Below are 12263 nucleotides of genomic sequence, written 5' to 3'. Positions count from 1 at the left end.
TTCAGCTAAAGCTACAAGTTAGTGTAGTGCGACCTCTGCACAGTGTTCAGCAAAAGCTACAAGTTAGTGTAGTGCGTCCTCTGAACAGTGTTCAGCTAAAGCTACAAGTTAGTGTAGTGCAACCTCTGCACAGTGTTCAACTAAAGCTACCTGTAGAAGGTTGGTGGTGTTTTCCTGATCATATCACTACCGCAGGCAGCTACATTATTTACACGTTAGTGTAGTGCGTCCTCTGCACAGTGTTCAGCTAAAGCTACCTGTAGAAGGTTGGTGGTGTTTTCCTGATCCTATCAGTAACGCAGGCAGCTACATTATTTTAACATTAGTGTCATGCGTCCTCTTCACAGTGTTCAGCTAAAGCTACCTGTAGAAGGTTGGTGGTGTTTTCCTGATCCTATCACTCCCGCAGGCAGCTACATTATTTTAACGTTAGTGTAATGCGTCCTCTTCACAGTGTTTAGCTAAAGCTACCTGTAGAAGGTTGGTGGTGTTTTCCTGATCTTATCACTACCGCAGGCAGCTACATTATTTTAACGTTAGTGTAGTGCGTCCTCTTCACAGTGTTCAGCTAAAGCTACCTGTAGAAGGTTGGTGGTGTTTTCCTGATCCTATCACTACTGCAGACAGCTACATTATTTTAACATTAGTGTAGTGCATCCTCTTCACAGTGTTCAGCTAAAGCTACCTGTAGAAGGTTGGTGGTGTTTTCCTGATCCTATCACTACTGCAGACAGCTACATTATTTTAACATTAGTGTAGTGCATCCTCTTCACAGTGTTCAGCTAAAGCTACCTGTAGAAGGTTGGTGGTGTTTTCCTGATCCTATCACTACCGCAGGCAGCTATATTATTTTAACGTTAGTGTAGTGCGTCCTCTTCACAGTGTTCAGCTAAAGCTACCTGTAGAAGGTTGGTATTGTTTTCCTGATCCTATCACTACCGCAGGCAGCTACATTATTTTAACGTTAATGTAGTGCGTCCTCTGCACAGTGTTCAGCTAAAGCTACCTGTAGAAGGTTGGTGGTGTTTTCCTGATACTATCACTACCGCAGGCAGCTACATTATTTTAACGTTAGTGTAGTGCGTCCTCTTCACAGTGTTCAGCTAAAGCTACCTGTAGAAGGTTGGTGTTGTTTTCCTGATCCTATCACTACCGCAGGCAGCTACATTATTTTAACGTTAATGTAGTGCGTCCTCTGCACAGTGTTCAGCTAAAGCTACCTGTAGAAGGTTGGTGGTGTTTTCCTGATCCTATCACTACCGCAGGCAGCTACATCATTTTAAAGTTGGTGTAGTGCGTCCTCTGCACAGTGGTCAGCTAAAGCTACAAATTAGTGTAGAGCGACCTCTGCACAGTGTTCATCTAAAGCTACCTGGAGAAGATTGGTGGTGTTCTCATACTACAGGCAGGCAGGCAGTTGATTTTGCTGGCTGCAGTATCAGGATATATATATATATATATATATATATATATATATATATATATCCCAGCTTAGTGCAGCTACATCTCACTGCAGGCCATTACTATGTCTGGAAGGCCAACAAGGAGAGGCAGACAGTCACAAGCAAATAAGAGGGCAAGCAGGCTCTGTGTCTAGAGGCAACAGTGCTGGTCGTGGAGACGGTGCATCCTCATCAGCACGTGGCCGTGGGACACGATTGGCCTTTTTTTCGGCAGCTGGCCGTGTTGAGCCGCAACATGCGGAAGACTTGGTCGAGTGGATGACCAAGCCATCCTCATCCTCCTCATCCTCTCTCACCCATGCTCAGGGTACTTTGTCTGGCAAAGCAGCTGCCAACGCGGCCTCTTCCCTCGGCTCAATGGCATCAGTGACTCCTTCCCTAGCCCCACTATGTCCTCCTGAGGAGTCCCTCGAACTGTTTGACCACAGTGTTGGGTACATGCTCCAGGAGGATGCCCAGCGTTTAGAAGGCTCTGATGATGATACTGAGCTAGATGAAGGCAGTAACGTGAGCACGGACAGAGGGGGTGCCCAAAAAGGACAGCAATCTGGCAGTCATGCTCCCCCTGCTGCAGCATACTGCCAGGTTTGCTCCAGTGATGAGGAGGGAGGGGATGATGAGGTCACTGACTCAACGTGGGTGCCTGATAGGACAGAGGAAGAGGAGGAGGCACATCACCAATGAGGCAGGATGCCCTCCAGGGGCCAGCCTAAGGGCAGCACACTGACTGAATCACACCGCAAAGCTCTGCATGTGCAGGGCGCTGCTGTCTCTGCGTGTTTTTCCAAAAGTTCTTTGGTGTGGGCCTTTTTTGAGACAAGTGCATCAGATCGCACCGCTGCTATTTGCAACATATGTCTCAAGCGTATCTCGCGCAGCCAAAACATCTCCCGCTTGGGCCTTTTTTGAGACAAGTGCATCAGATCGCACCGCTGCTATTTGCAACATATGTCTCAAGCATATCTCGCGCGGCCAAAACATCTCCCGCTTGGGCACCACATGCTTGACCAGACATATGTTGACCTGCCATGCAGTTCGTTAGCAAGCGTATCTAAAAGACCCACACCAAAGAACAAAGAGGACCTCTCCTTGCTCCTCATCAGCTGAGATCTCCAACCTCACTTTACCTTCAGTCCTCTCTGAGACCTGCACTGAGAGAAATTAAAGTGTAGAATTAGGTGTGTCACAGCCAAGTACTTGTGGGCAATCTGCTGTCGGTACACCGACAGCAGATTGTACCAGGAAAATTTCTCTGCCCCAGCTGCTGCACCGCCGAAAGAAGTTTGCTCCTAGCCATCCACATGCCCAGCGGTTGAATGCTAGCTTGGCAAAATTGCTAGCACTTCAACTGCTACCTTTTCATTTGGTAGACTCTGCCCCCTTCCGTGAGTTTGTGGAATGTGCGGTTCCTCAGTGGCAGGTACCCAAACTCCACTTTTTCTCACAGAAGGTGATTCCAGCTCTCTACCGGCATGTGGAAGGCAATGTCCATGCCTCGCTGGACAGGGCAGTCAGTGGTAAGGTGCAAATTTCCGCTGACTCATGGTCCAGCAGGCATGGACAGGGACGTTACCTAACTTTCACGGCGCATTGGGTGACTCTGCTGGCAGCTGGGAAGGATGCAGGATAAGGTGCAATAGTGTTGGAGGTTGTTCCGCCACCACGCCTCCAAAATGCCACTACTAATGATTCTGACACACCTCTCTCCTCCACCCCCTCCTCTTCTTCTTCCTCCATGGCCTCTTCCTGTGCTTTGTCCTCGGAACCAGCGGTGCTCCGTAGGTGTTCAAGGGGCTACTCAAGTATGCAGGCCAAAAGATGCCATGCGGTGCTTGAGCTGGTGTGCTTGGGGGACAGGAGCCACACTGGGGCAGAGGTTCTGTCAGCTCTGCAGGGGCAGGTTCAGAGGTGGTTGATGCCACGCCAACTTAAGGCAGGAATGGTGGTTTGCAACAATGGCACCAACCTCCTCTCTGCCCTCCGACAGGGACAAATGACCCATGTGCCCTGTTTGGCTCACGTCCTTAACTTGGTGGTGCAGTGGTTCTTGGGCAGATACCCAGGCTTACAGGATGTCCTGAGGCAGGCCAGGAAAGTCTGTGTGCATTTCCACCGGTCATATAATGCCAGTGCTCGGCTGGCAGACCTTCAAAAGGAATTTAACCTGCCCAAGAACCGCCTAATCTGTGACATGCCCACCAGGTGGAACTCAACGTTGGCCATGCAGCAGTGGCTGCACACGCAGCAGAGGGCCATCAATGAATACCTGTGCGACTATGGCACCAGGACAGGGTCAGGGGAGCTTGTTTTTTTTTCCCCACGCCAGTGGGCCATGATCAGGGATGCATGCACTGTCCTGTCACCATTTGAGGAGGCCACGAGGATGGTGAGCAGTGACAGTGCATGCATCAGTGACACTGTCCCCCTTGTCCACCTGTTGGAGCACACGCTGCGTGGAATAATGGTCAGGGCACTTGAGGCAGAACAGAGGCAGGAAGGGGAGGACTTCCTTACAAAAGGAACCTCATATAGATGGGATTTTAAGGGCAAAATTACTAACAAATAATTATACTAAAAAAATATACATTTTATTATACAAAGGTTAAAAACAATTTTATACAAAAAACATATGTATGGGCAACACAATTGTAGTGTATTAAATGACAAAAAATCAAATCCAACGCGTTTCGAAATAGTTAATTTATGCAATCTTCTTCAGGGATAATTTTTGCCATTTCTGAAAGTTACAAAATATAATATAAGTATACATATATTTCATAACACGCATATGCAGCCTGTGCTGAAATACAGGACTTCCTTAGCTCTCAAGGCCGCCTTTATCCAGACAGTGTTCCTGCATGCCCGCCGATCACACAGGAAGAGGAGGAGGATTGTGTCAGTATGGAGGTGGAGCCTGGCACTTAGCATCAGCAGCAGTCTTTAAGGGATCATTTACAGTCCCAAGAAACACATGGACTTGTACGTGGCTGGGAGGAGGTGGCTGCAGATCATGTCGTCCTTAGTGACCCAGAGGACTCCGGACCGAATGCCTCAGCAAACCTACGCTGCATGGCCTCCCTGATCCTGCAAAGCCTGCGTAAGGATCCTCGTATTCGTGGTATCAAGGAGAAGGACCAATACTGGCTGGCAACCCTCCTTGATCCACGTTACAAGGGTAAGGTTGCGGACCTTATCTTGCCATCGCAGAGGGAGCAGAGGATGAAACATCTTCGGGAGGCCTTGCAGAAAGGTCTGTGCAACGCGTTCCCAGAGACTGGGAGGTTACAAACTCCTGTTTCTGGACAACGTGTTGCTGAGGCTTCGGTCAGTCAAAGAAGGAGCGGTGGAGAAGGTGGCCGTCTGACCGATGCGTTCAGACAATTTTTTGGTCCGCAGCCCCAAGGTATGATCGGTTCCAGCAACCATCGCCAGCGTCTGTTTTACATGGTGCAGGAATACCTAGGGGCAAGATCTGACTTGGACACCTTTCCCACCGAAAATCCTCTGGGTTACTGGGTCTTGAGGATGGATCACTGGCCAGAGCTTGCACAGTATGCAATTGAGCTACTGGCCTGTCCTGCATCCAGCGTTCTTTCGGAACGCACATTCAGTGCTGCTGGAGGCTTTGTAACCGATCACAGGGTGCGTCTGTCCGCCGACTCGGTCGATCGATTGACCTTCATAAAAATGAATCAGTCTTGGATCACCACCAGCTACCAAGCACCTGATGCTGATGTAACCGAATACATTTTTTTGAAATGTCAGATCCCTTCAAAGACTGCCTATGCTGATGCTGAGTGACTATCCTGTTATACTGAGTAATTATCCTCTTCCTCCTCAATGATCATGATGATAGCTTGTAAGAACATTTTTGGTTCTGGGCGCCGCCAGTCCCGCCACCAGTGCCTAAGGCCCAACTAGAGTATCTGTGAGGGGTTGCAGTGTTGTGGCACCAACACCAGTGCCTAAGACCCAATTTTTCAGCCCCTGTTTAACAGGGGCGTGTAATTACAATTTTTGATGCAATCCTTTGCAGCAGGGCTAGTTCCTGCGCTCCAACTAGAGTATCTGTGAGGTGTTCCAGTGTTGTGGCACGAGCACCAGTGCCTAAGGCCCAATTTTTCAGCCCATGTTTAACAGGGGCGTGTAATTACAATTTTTGATGCAATTCTTTGCAGCAGGGCTAGTTCCTGCTCTCCAACTAGAGTATCTGTGAGGGGTTCCAGTGTTGTGGCACCAGCACCAGTGCCTAAGGCCCAATTTTTCAGCCCCTGTTCATCAACAGGGACATGTAATTAGAATTAGAATTCTTGATCTAATATTTCACAGCAGGGCCCGTTTCTGCGCCCACCAAGAGTATCTGTGAGGACTTACAGTGTTGTGGCACCAGCACCACCACCACCACCAAAGGCCCAATTTTTCTGCCCCTGATCAACAGGGGCATGTAATTACAATTCTTGATCTAATATTTCACAGCAGGGCCCTGTGAGGGCTTACAGTGTTGTGGCCACAACAACACCTAAGGCCCAAATTTCTGCTGAGTCTATAGGGCAGTCCCCTAATTTCAAACATCCAACTTACAAACGACTCCTACTTGCAAACGGAAGGAGACAACAGGAAGTGAGATGAAATCTACCCCTAGGAAGGGAAATTCTCTCCTATAAGAGTTAATATGGGAAAAACTTTTCTCCTTTCCACTGATGCTTTATCATCAATCCTTGTTTCACAAAAAAACCCAAATTTTCAAAAAACATTTGTCATTGGGACAAAAAGTGAGGTGAAATCTTCTGAAGAGGAGCACAGACAGCAAAACAAATGTCACAGGGGTTATAACCCTTCCCTAGGTTTTCCAAAAAGCTTAAAATAGATTTTTTGACTGGAGCTAAACACGTTAAAAATGTACCAGTTCAAAATTACAAACAGATTCTACTTAACAACAATCCTACAGCCCCTGTCTTGTTTGCACCGCCTGTATACTGCTGTTCAGAGTATATAGGGCCTGGGGGCCCCACACCTTTCCTTTTTTAATTTGGGTGGGGGGTTCCCCTTAATATCCATACAAAACCCAAAGGGCCTGGTAATGGACTGGGGGGTACCCAATCCATTTGTCTCACTGATTTTCATCCATATTGCCAGGAGCCGACATTACATTAAAGCCGCAAGCAGTTTTAAATTACTTTTTTCCTTTAAAAATGACATTTTGTGCAGGGACTGTTCCAAGCACGGGAAACACGCGCCACTTTACAGGCATACTATAGACACCCCCAGGTACGATATTTAAAGAAATATTTCACTTTTTTTTTTTTACTTTAAGCATCATTAAAATCACTGCTCCCGAAAAAATGTCCGTTTATAAAAGGTTTTTTTGCATTGATACATGTCCCCTGGGCAGGACCCAGGTCCCCAAACCCTTTTTAGGACAACACCATGCAAATTAGCCTTTAAAATGAGCACTTTTGATTTCAAACGTTTGAGTCCCAGCAGAACAATCATATGTTCCAACAGCAGGAAGTGCCAGCATCCATCGGACACCACTGCAATCCAGGAAACGGACCAGACTCACTCCCAGGATATCTGGCAGCTTTTGCCAACATGCTTGTTCATTATGTACCTTTGTGAATACCTTTTTACAGTTTTATTAAACTCCATGTTTTTTACTGCACTTAGAGTGGCGCCTTTGTTTCATTTTCAGAGTGCATATAACACGCACCCTAACATTAAGAGGGAAGTTTCAGGAGAAAAAACTTCCCACAGCCCCCCTGCACAGTACACAGACCCCCTGCACAGTACACAGACCCCTTTGCCTGCACAGTACACAACCCTCTGCACAGTACACAGCCCCCCTGCACAGTACACAGCCCCCCTGCACAGTACACAGCCCCCTGCACAGCACACAGACCCCTTTCCCTTCACAGTACACAGACCCCCTGCACATAACATAGATCCCTTTCCCTGCACTGTACAGAGACCCCTTTCCCTGCACAGTACACAGACATCTGCATAGTACACAGACCCCTTTGCCTGCATATCACACAGGCCTCTTTCATTATAAAGCCCCCCTGCACTCCCAGGAGACCCCCAGTCTCCTGGGAAAGAATACTCTAAAGTTGAGAAAACATCACTGCCAGCCCTTATTCATACACCGCTCCTCCTGTGTCACTCATTGTAAATCAAAGCTTCTAAATACTTCAATTAACGCCGTTCTTCGTGACCCGGTCATGTGACTGCTCTCCTCTGCTGTTTCATTGACGGTCACATGACCGCTATCCTCCTGCAATCAAAGGCTACACTCGGGAAGAAGGTGGAGTGGGAGGAGGACAGCGGCCAGACAGAGCGGCTTTAATTGAGGTATTAAGAGACTTCCATTTACATTGGACACATGAGGAGCTGTGCATGAGAAATGGCTGGCAGTAATGTTTTCTCAACTATAAAGTATGCTGGCAGCGCTGTCCCAGGGCCAGGAGAGGCGGTACAGCTGGCCTGACACCCCCCCCAATGGGTGGCACCTGGGACAGACCGCCCGATCCCTACCCCCTGTTGGTAAAAAAACATTTATCGGCGTATTCGTATAACACGCAGGCATGGTTTTTACTCATATTACATATACATAAATATATATAAATTAATAAAAATATCATGGCCAATCGGGGGCCCTTGCACACGTGGGGCCCTAGGCTGCAGCCTAGACCAGCCTGTGCATTAATCCGCCCCTGGCTGTCACAAGGAATGTTTACATACATACAGTATCTCACACAAGTGAGTACACCCCTCACATTTTTGTAAATATTTTATTATATCTTTTCATGTGACAACTCTGAAAAAATGACACTTTACTACAATGTAAAGTAGTGAGTGTACAGCTTGTATAACAGTGTGCATTTGCTGTTTCCTCAAAATAACTCAACACACTGCCATTAATGTCTAAACCGCTGGTAACAAAAGTGAGTACACCCCTAAGTGAAAATGTCCAATTTGGTCACAAAGTGTCAATATTTTGTGTGGCCACCATTATTTTCCAGCACTGCCCTAACCCCCTTGGGCATGGAGTTCACCAGAACTTCACAGGTTGCCACTGGAGTCCTTTTCCACTCCTCCATGATGACATCATGGAGCTGGTGGATGTTAGAGACTTTGCACTTCTCCACCTTCCGTTTGAGGATGCCCCACAGATGCTCAATAGGGTTTAGGTCTGGAGACATGCTTGGCCAGTCCATCACCTTTACCCTCAGCTTCTTTAGCAAGGCAGTGGTCGTCTTAGAGATGTGTTTGGGGTCGTTATCATGTTGGAATACTGCCCTGCGGCCCAGTCTCCGAAGGGAGGGGATCATGCTCTGCTTCAGTATGTCACAGTACATGTTGGCATTCATGGTTCCCTCAATGAACTGTAGCTCCCCAGTGCCGGCAGCACTCATGCAGCCCCAGACCATGACACTCCCACCACCATGCTTGACTGTAGGCAAGACTCACCTGTCTTTGTACTCCTCACCTGGTTGCCGCCACTCACGCTTGACACCATCTGAATCAAATAAGTTTATCTTGGCCTCATCAGACCACAGGACATGGTTTAAGTAAACCATGTCCTTAGTCTGCTTGTCTTTAGCAAACGGTTTGCAGACTTTCTTGTGCATCATCTTTAGAAGAGGCTTCCTTCTGGGATGACAGCCATGCAGACCAATTTGATGCAGTGTGTGGCGTATGGTCTAAGCATTGACAGGCTGACCCCCGCCCCTTCAATCTCTGCAGCAATGCTGGCAGCACTCATACGTCTATTTCCCAAAGACAACCTCTGGATATGACGTTGAGCACATGCATTCAACTTCTTTGATCGACCATGGCAAGGCCTGTTCTGAGTGGAACCTGTCCTGTTAAACCGCTATATGGTCTTAGCCATCATGCTGCACTTAGGGGTGTACTCACTTTTGTTGCCAGTGGTTTAGACTTTAATGCTGCTATTTTGAGGGGACAGCAAATTTACACTGTTATGCAAGCTGTACACTCACTACTTTACATTGTAGCAAAGTGCCATTTCTTCAGTGTTGTCACATGAAAAGATATCATAAAATATTTACAAAAATGTGAGGGATGTACTCACTTGTGTGAGATACTGTACAGAAGCTAGAAGCTAATAGTGTTATCCTATGTGTCCATGCACACTAATCTAGGCTTTTAGCATTTTTTGAGCTTCAGTGTCTAAGAGCAAAAAAAACACTGAATGCTCCTAAATGCTACTAAAATGCAGCTTTTTTTTCTTCTTGTTTTCATGTACTGCAAAAACACTAATAAAATGCTAATGCTCCCAAAAGCTTGTAAAAGCTACTAGAAGCTGGCACATCGGTCTGTGCAAGGAGAAGAGCGGCCGCGTGCATGCCCACCGCGGTAGTGTGCCCGCGGATCCCGCAGACTTGATGTCCTTTGGCGACCCGCGATCATGGTGAGGAGAGGCAGAATGGAGAACTGCCTATTCTTTCTATTCTTTTCTTCTTCTGACTATGTAAACAAGGTGATTCCACGTTCTGCCAGATGACATGACAGAGATCTACTGTTCCCAGTGATCGCGAACAGTGATCTCTGTCATGTTTCAGCAAACCCCTCCCCCCCACAGTTAGAACACGCTGAGGGAGCACACTTAACCCCTTGATCGCCCCCTAGTGTTAACCCCTTCCCTGCCAGTGCCATTTTTACATTGATCCGTGCATTTTTATAGCACTGATCAATGTAATAATGTCACTGGTCCCCAAAAATTGTAATTTGGGGTCATATTTGTCTGCCATAATGTTGCAGTCCCGCTAAAAATCGCAGATCGACGCCATTACCAGTAAAAACAATACCAAATAAAAATAAAAGTCCATAAATCTATCCCGTAGTTTGTAGATGTGGTAACTTTTGTGCAAACCAATCAATATGCACCTAATACAATATGCACCTAATACCAAAAATATGTAGAAGAATAAATATCATCCTAAACTGATGAATAAATTCGTTTTTTTGTATATTTTTTTGGGGATATGTATTATAGCAGAAAGTAAAAAAAAAATGTTTTATTTTAAAAATTGTTGGTTTTTTTTATAGCGCAAAAAATAAAAACCGCAGAGGTGATCAAATACCACCAAAAGAAAGCTCTATTTGTGGGTAAAAAAGACGTCAATTTTGTTTGGGCACAGCATCGCACGACCGTGCAATTGTCAGTTAAAACGACGCAGTGCCGTATCACAAAAAATGGCCTGGTCAAGACATAACATGGTTAAAATAAGGAAAAGAACATTACATATAATGAAAACTGAATAACTCTGTAAGGAACCATAGAGAAATAACATGTATCCATCTGTGAAGAGGATCAGATATTCGTCCCTTGCCAGTTCAACCTCTACATGTTTTGCGGTGGGACCGCTTCTTAAGAGGAGTATACTTCAAAGTTTTTTATGTATGTATGTCTCTATAGAGAACAATATATATAATTTAGAATTGCAAATTGCTTGGTTAAAGAAATCCTCGTCTGAGTAACAGTCTCTACGCAAATGTAGATATTGAGCATAAGGTATGCTACGGATAAGGGGTGACGGATGCAGACTAGAAGCATGCAGTATCGTGTTGCCAGAGCTAGGCTTGCGATACAAGTCAGTCACTAGATCACCCTTATCATTGATCATTATAGTAAGATCAAGGAAAAAGATTTGGCATGGGCCAAAACTGTGTGTGAATTTCAAATTGAGTTCATTGATATCAAGAGCGTCCAAGAAGGACAGTAATTCATGCTTGGATCCTGTCCAAATTATAAGCAGGTCATCTATGTAGCAAAACCAATAGAGTACCTTAGTTAGCCACCAGTCAAATTGTTCATCAGCGAAGATCCATCTCTCCCAACCATCTAAGTAAAGATTTGCATGAGACGGGGCACAACAAGTGCCCATCGCGACTCCTTGTATTTGTAAGTACATCTGATCTATGAAGGTAAAATGATTACGAGTTAAAATATATTTAAGTAAATTCAAGACAAAGCGATTATACAGCCAGGTGGTCCTATCCATGCTGGTAATCAATAAATACATATCAAAGGACATATCCTAAACCATCTAAGGACATAGGACATATCCTAAACCATCTAAGTAAAGATTTGCATGAGACGGGGCACAACAAGTGCCCATCGCGACTCCTTGTATTTGTAAGTACATCTGATCTATGAAGGTAAAATGATTACGAGTTAAAATATATTTAAGTAAATTCAAGACAAAGCGATTATACAGCCAGGTGGTCCTATCCATGCTGGTAATCAATAAATACATATCAAAGAATATCATGGCACATTGCACAGTACAATAATGAAAAATATCCTCCACACTGAGAATCAGGATGATGTATAGTTGTCTAAAAGAGATATTAAAACCATATGGAACCATCAGTATAAATGTAGAGCATCTGTGTAAGTTTGATGCATTTCCTGGGACAATACCCACTCTTCAGGGGCGGATGCTTCAAAGGTCTATAATAAAACATAAATATGGATGTACCCATAATCTAAAAATGTGTACCCAAAGGGAAAAATAACAGATGCAAAAGACAAAAATAGCGTTGCTTGGATACTCACGTTGGTTAGGTGTGTGCAACCAGGGGGTGAGCACCATAGAGAATGTCCACCACGGGAGCTGAGGATCGAGACACAGCACTCGTATAATCGCCAAAAAAAAGGCCAATTGGTAAAGAATGGGCTCCACATTCTGTGGATATAAACGAATTGTGTAAACCACGACATTGTCATTAAACCCTCTGACAAGGGTGGCAATGTCGTGTTTATAGTCAATGCCC

The 12263-nt window shown here is 45.7% G+C and overlaps 1 long non-coding RNA gene across 1 annotated transcript in view; it reads right to left on the bottom strand.

Annotated features, from left to right (window-relative positions):
* LOC141145929 (uncharacterized) overlaps positions 1–12263 on the bottom strand; it is a 44108-nt gene that overhangs the window by 6730 nt on the left and 25115 nt on the right. The window contains exon 2 of the long non-coding RNA XR_012244706.1: positions 11273–11403. This is a non-coding gene — a long non-coding RNA (uncharacterized lncRNA). The remainder of the gene's footprint in view (positions 1–11272; positions 11404–12263) is intronic.

This window comes from Aquarana catesbeiana, linkage group LG05, assembly GCF_042186555.1.
Source record: "Aquarana catesbeiana isolate 2022-GZ linkage group LG05, ASM4218655v1, whole genome shotgun sequence".
Classification (NCBI taxonomy): Eukaryota; Metazoa; Chordata; class Amphibia; order Anura; family Ranidae; genus Aquarana; species Aquarana catesbeiana.
This window is presented reverse-complemented; position numbering and strand designations above follow the sequence as displayed.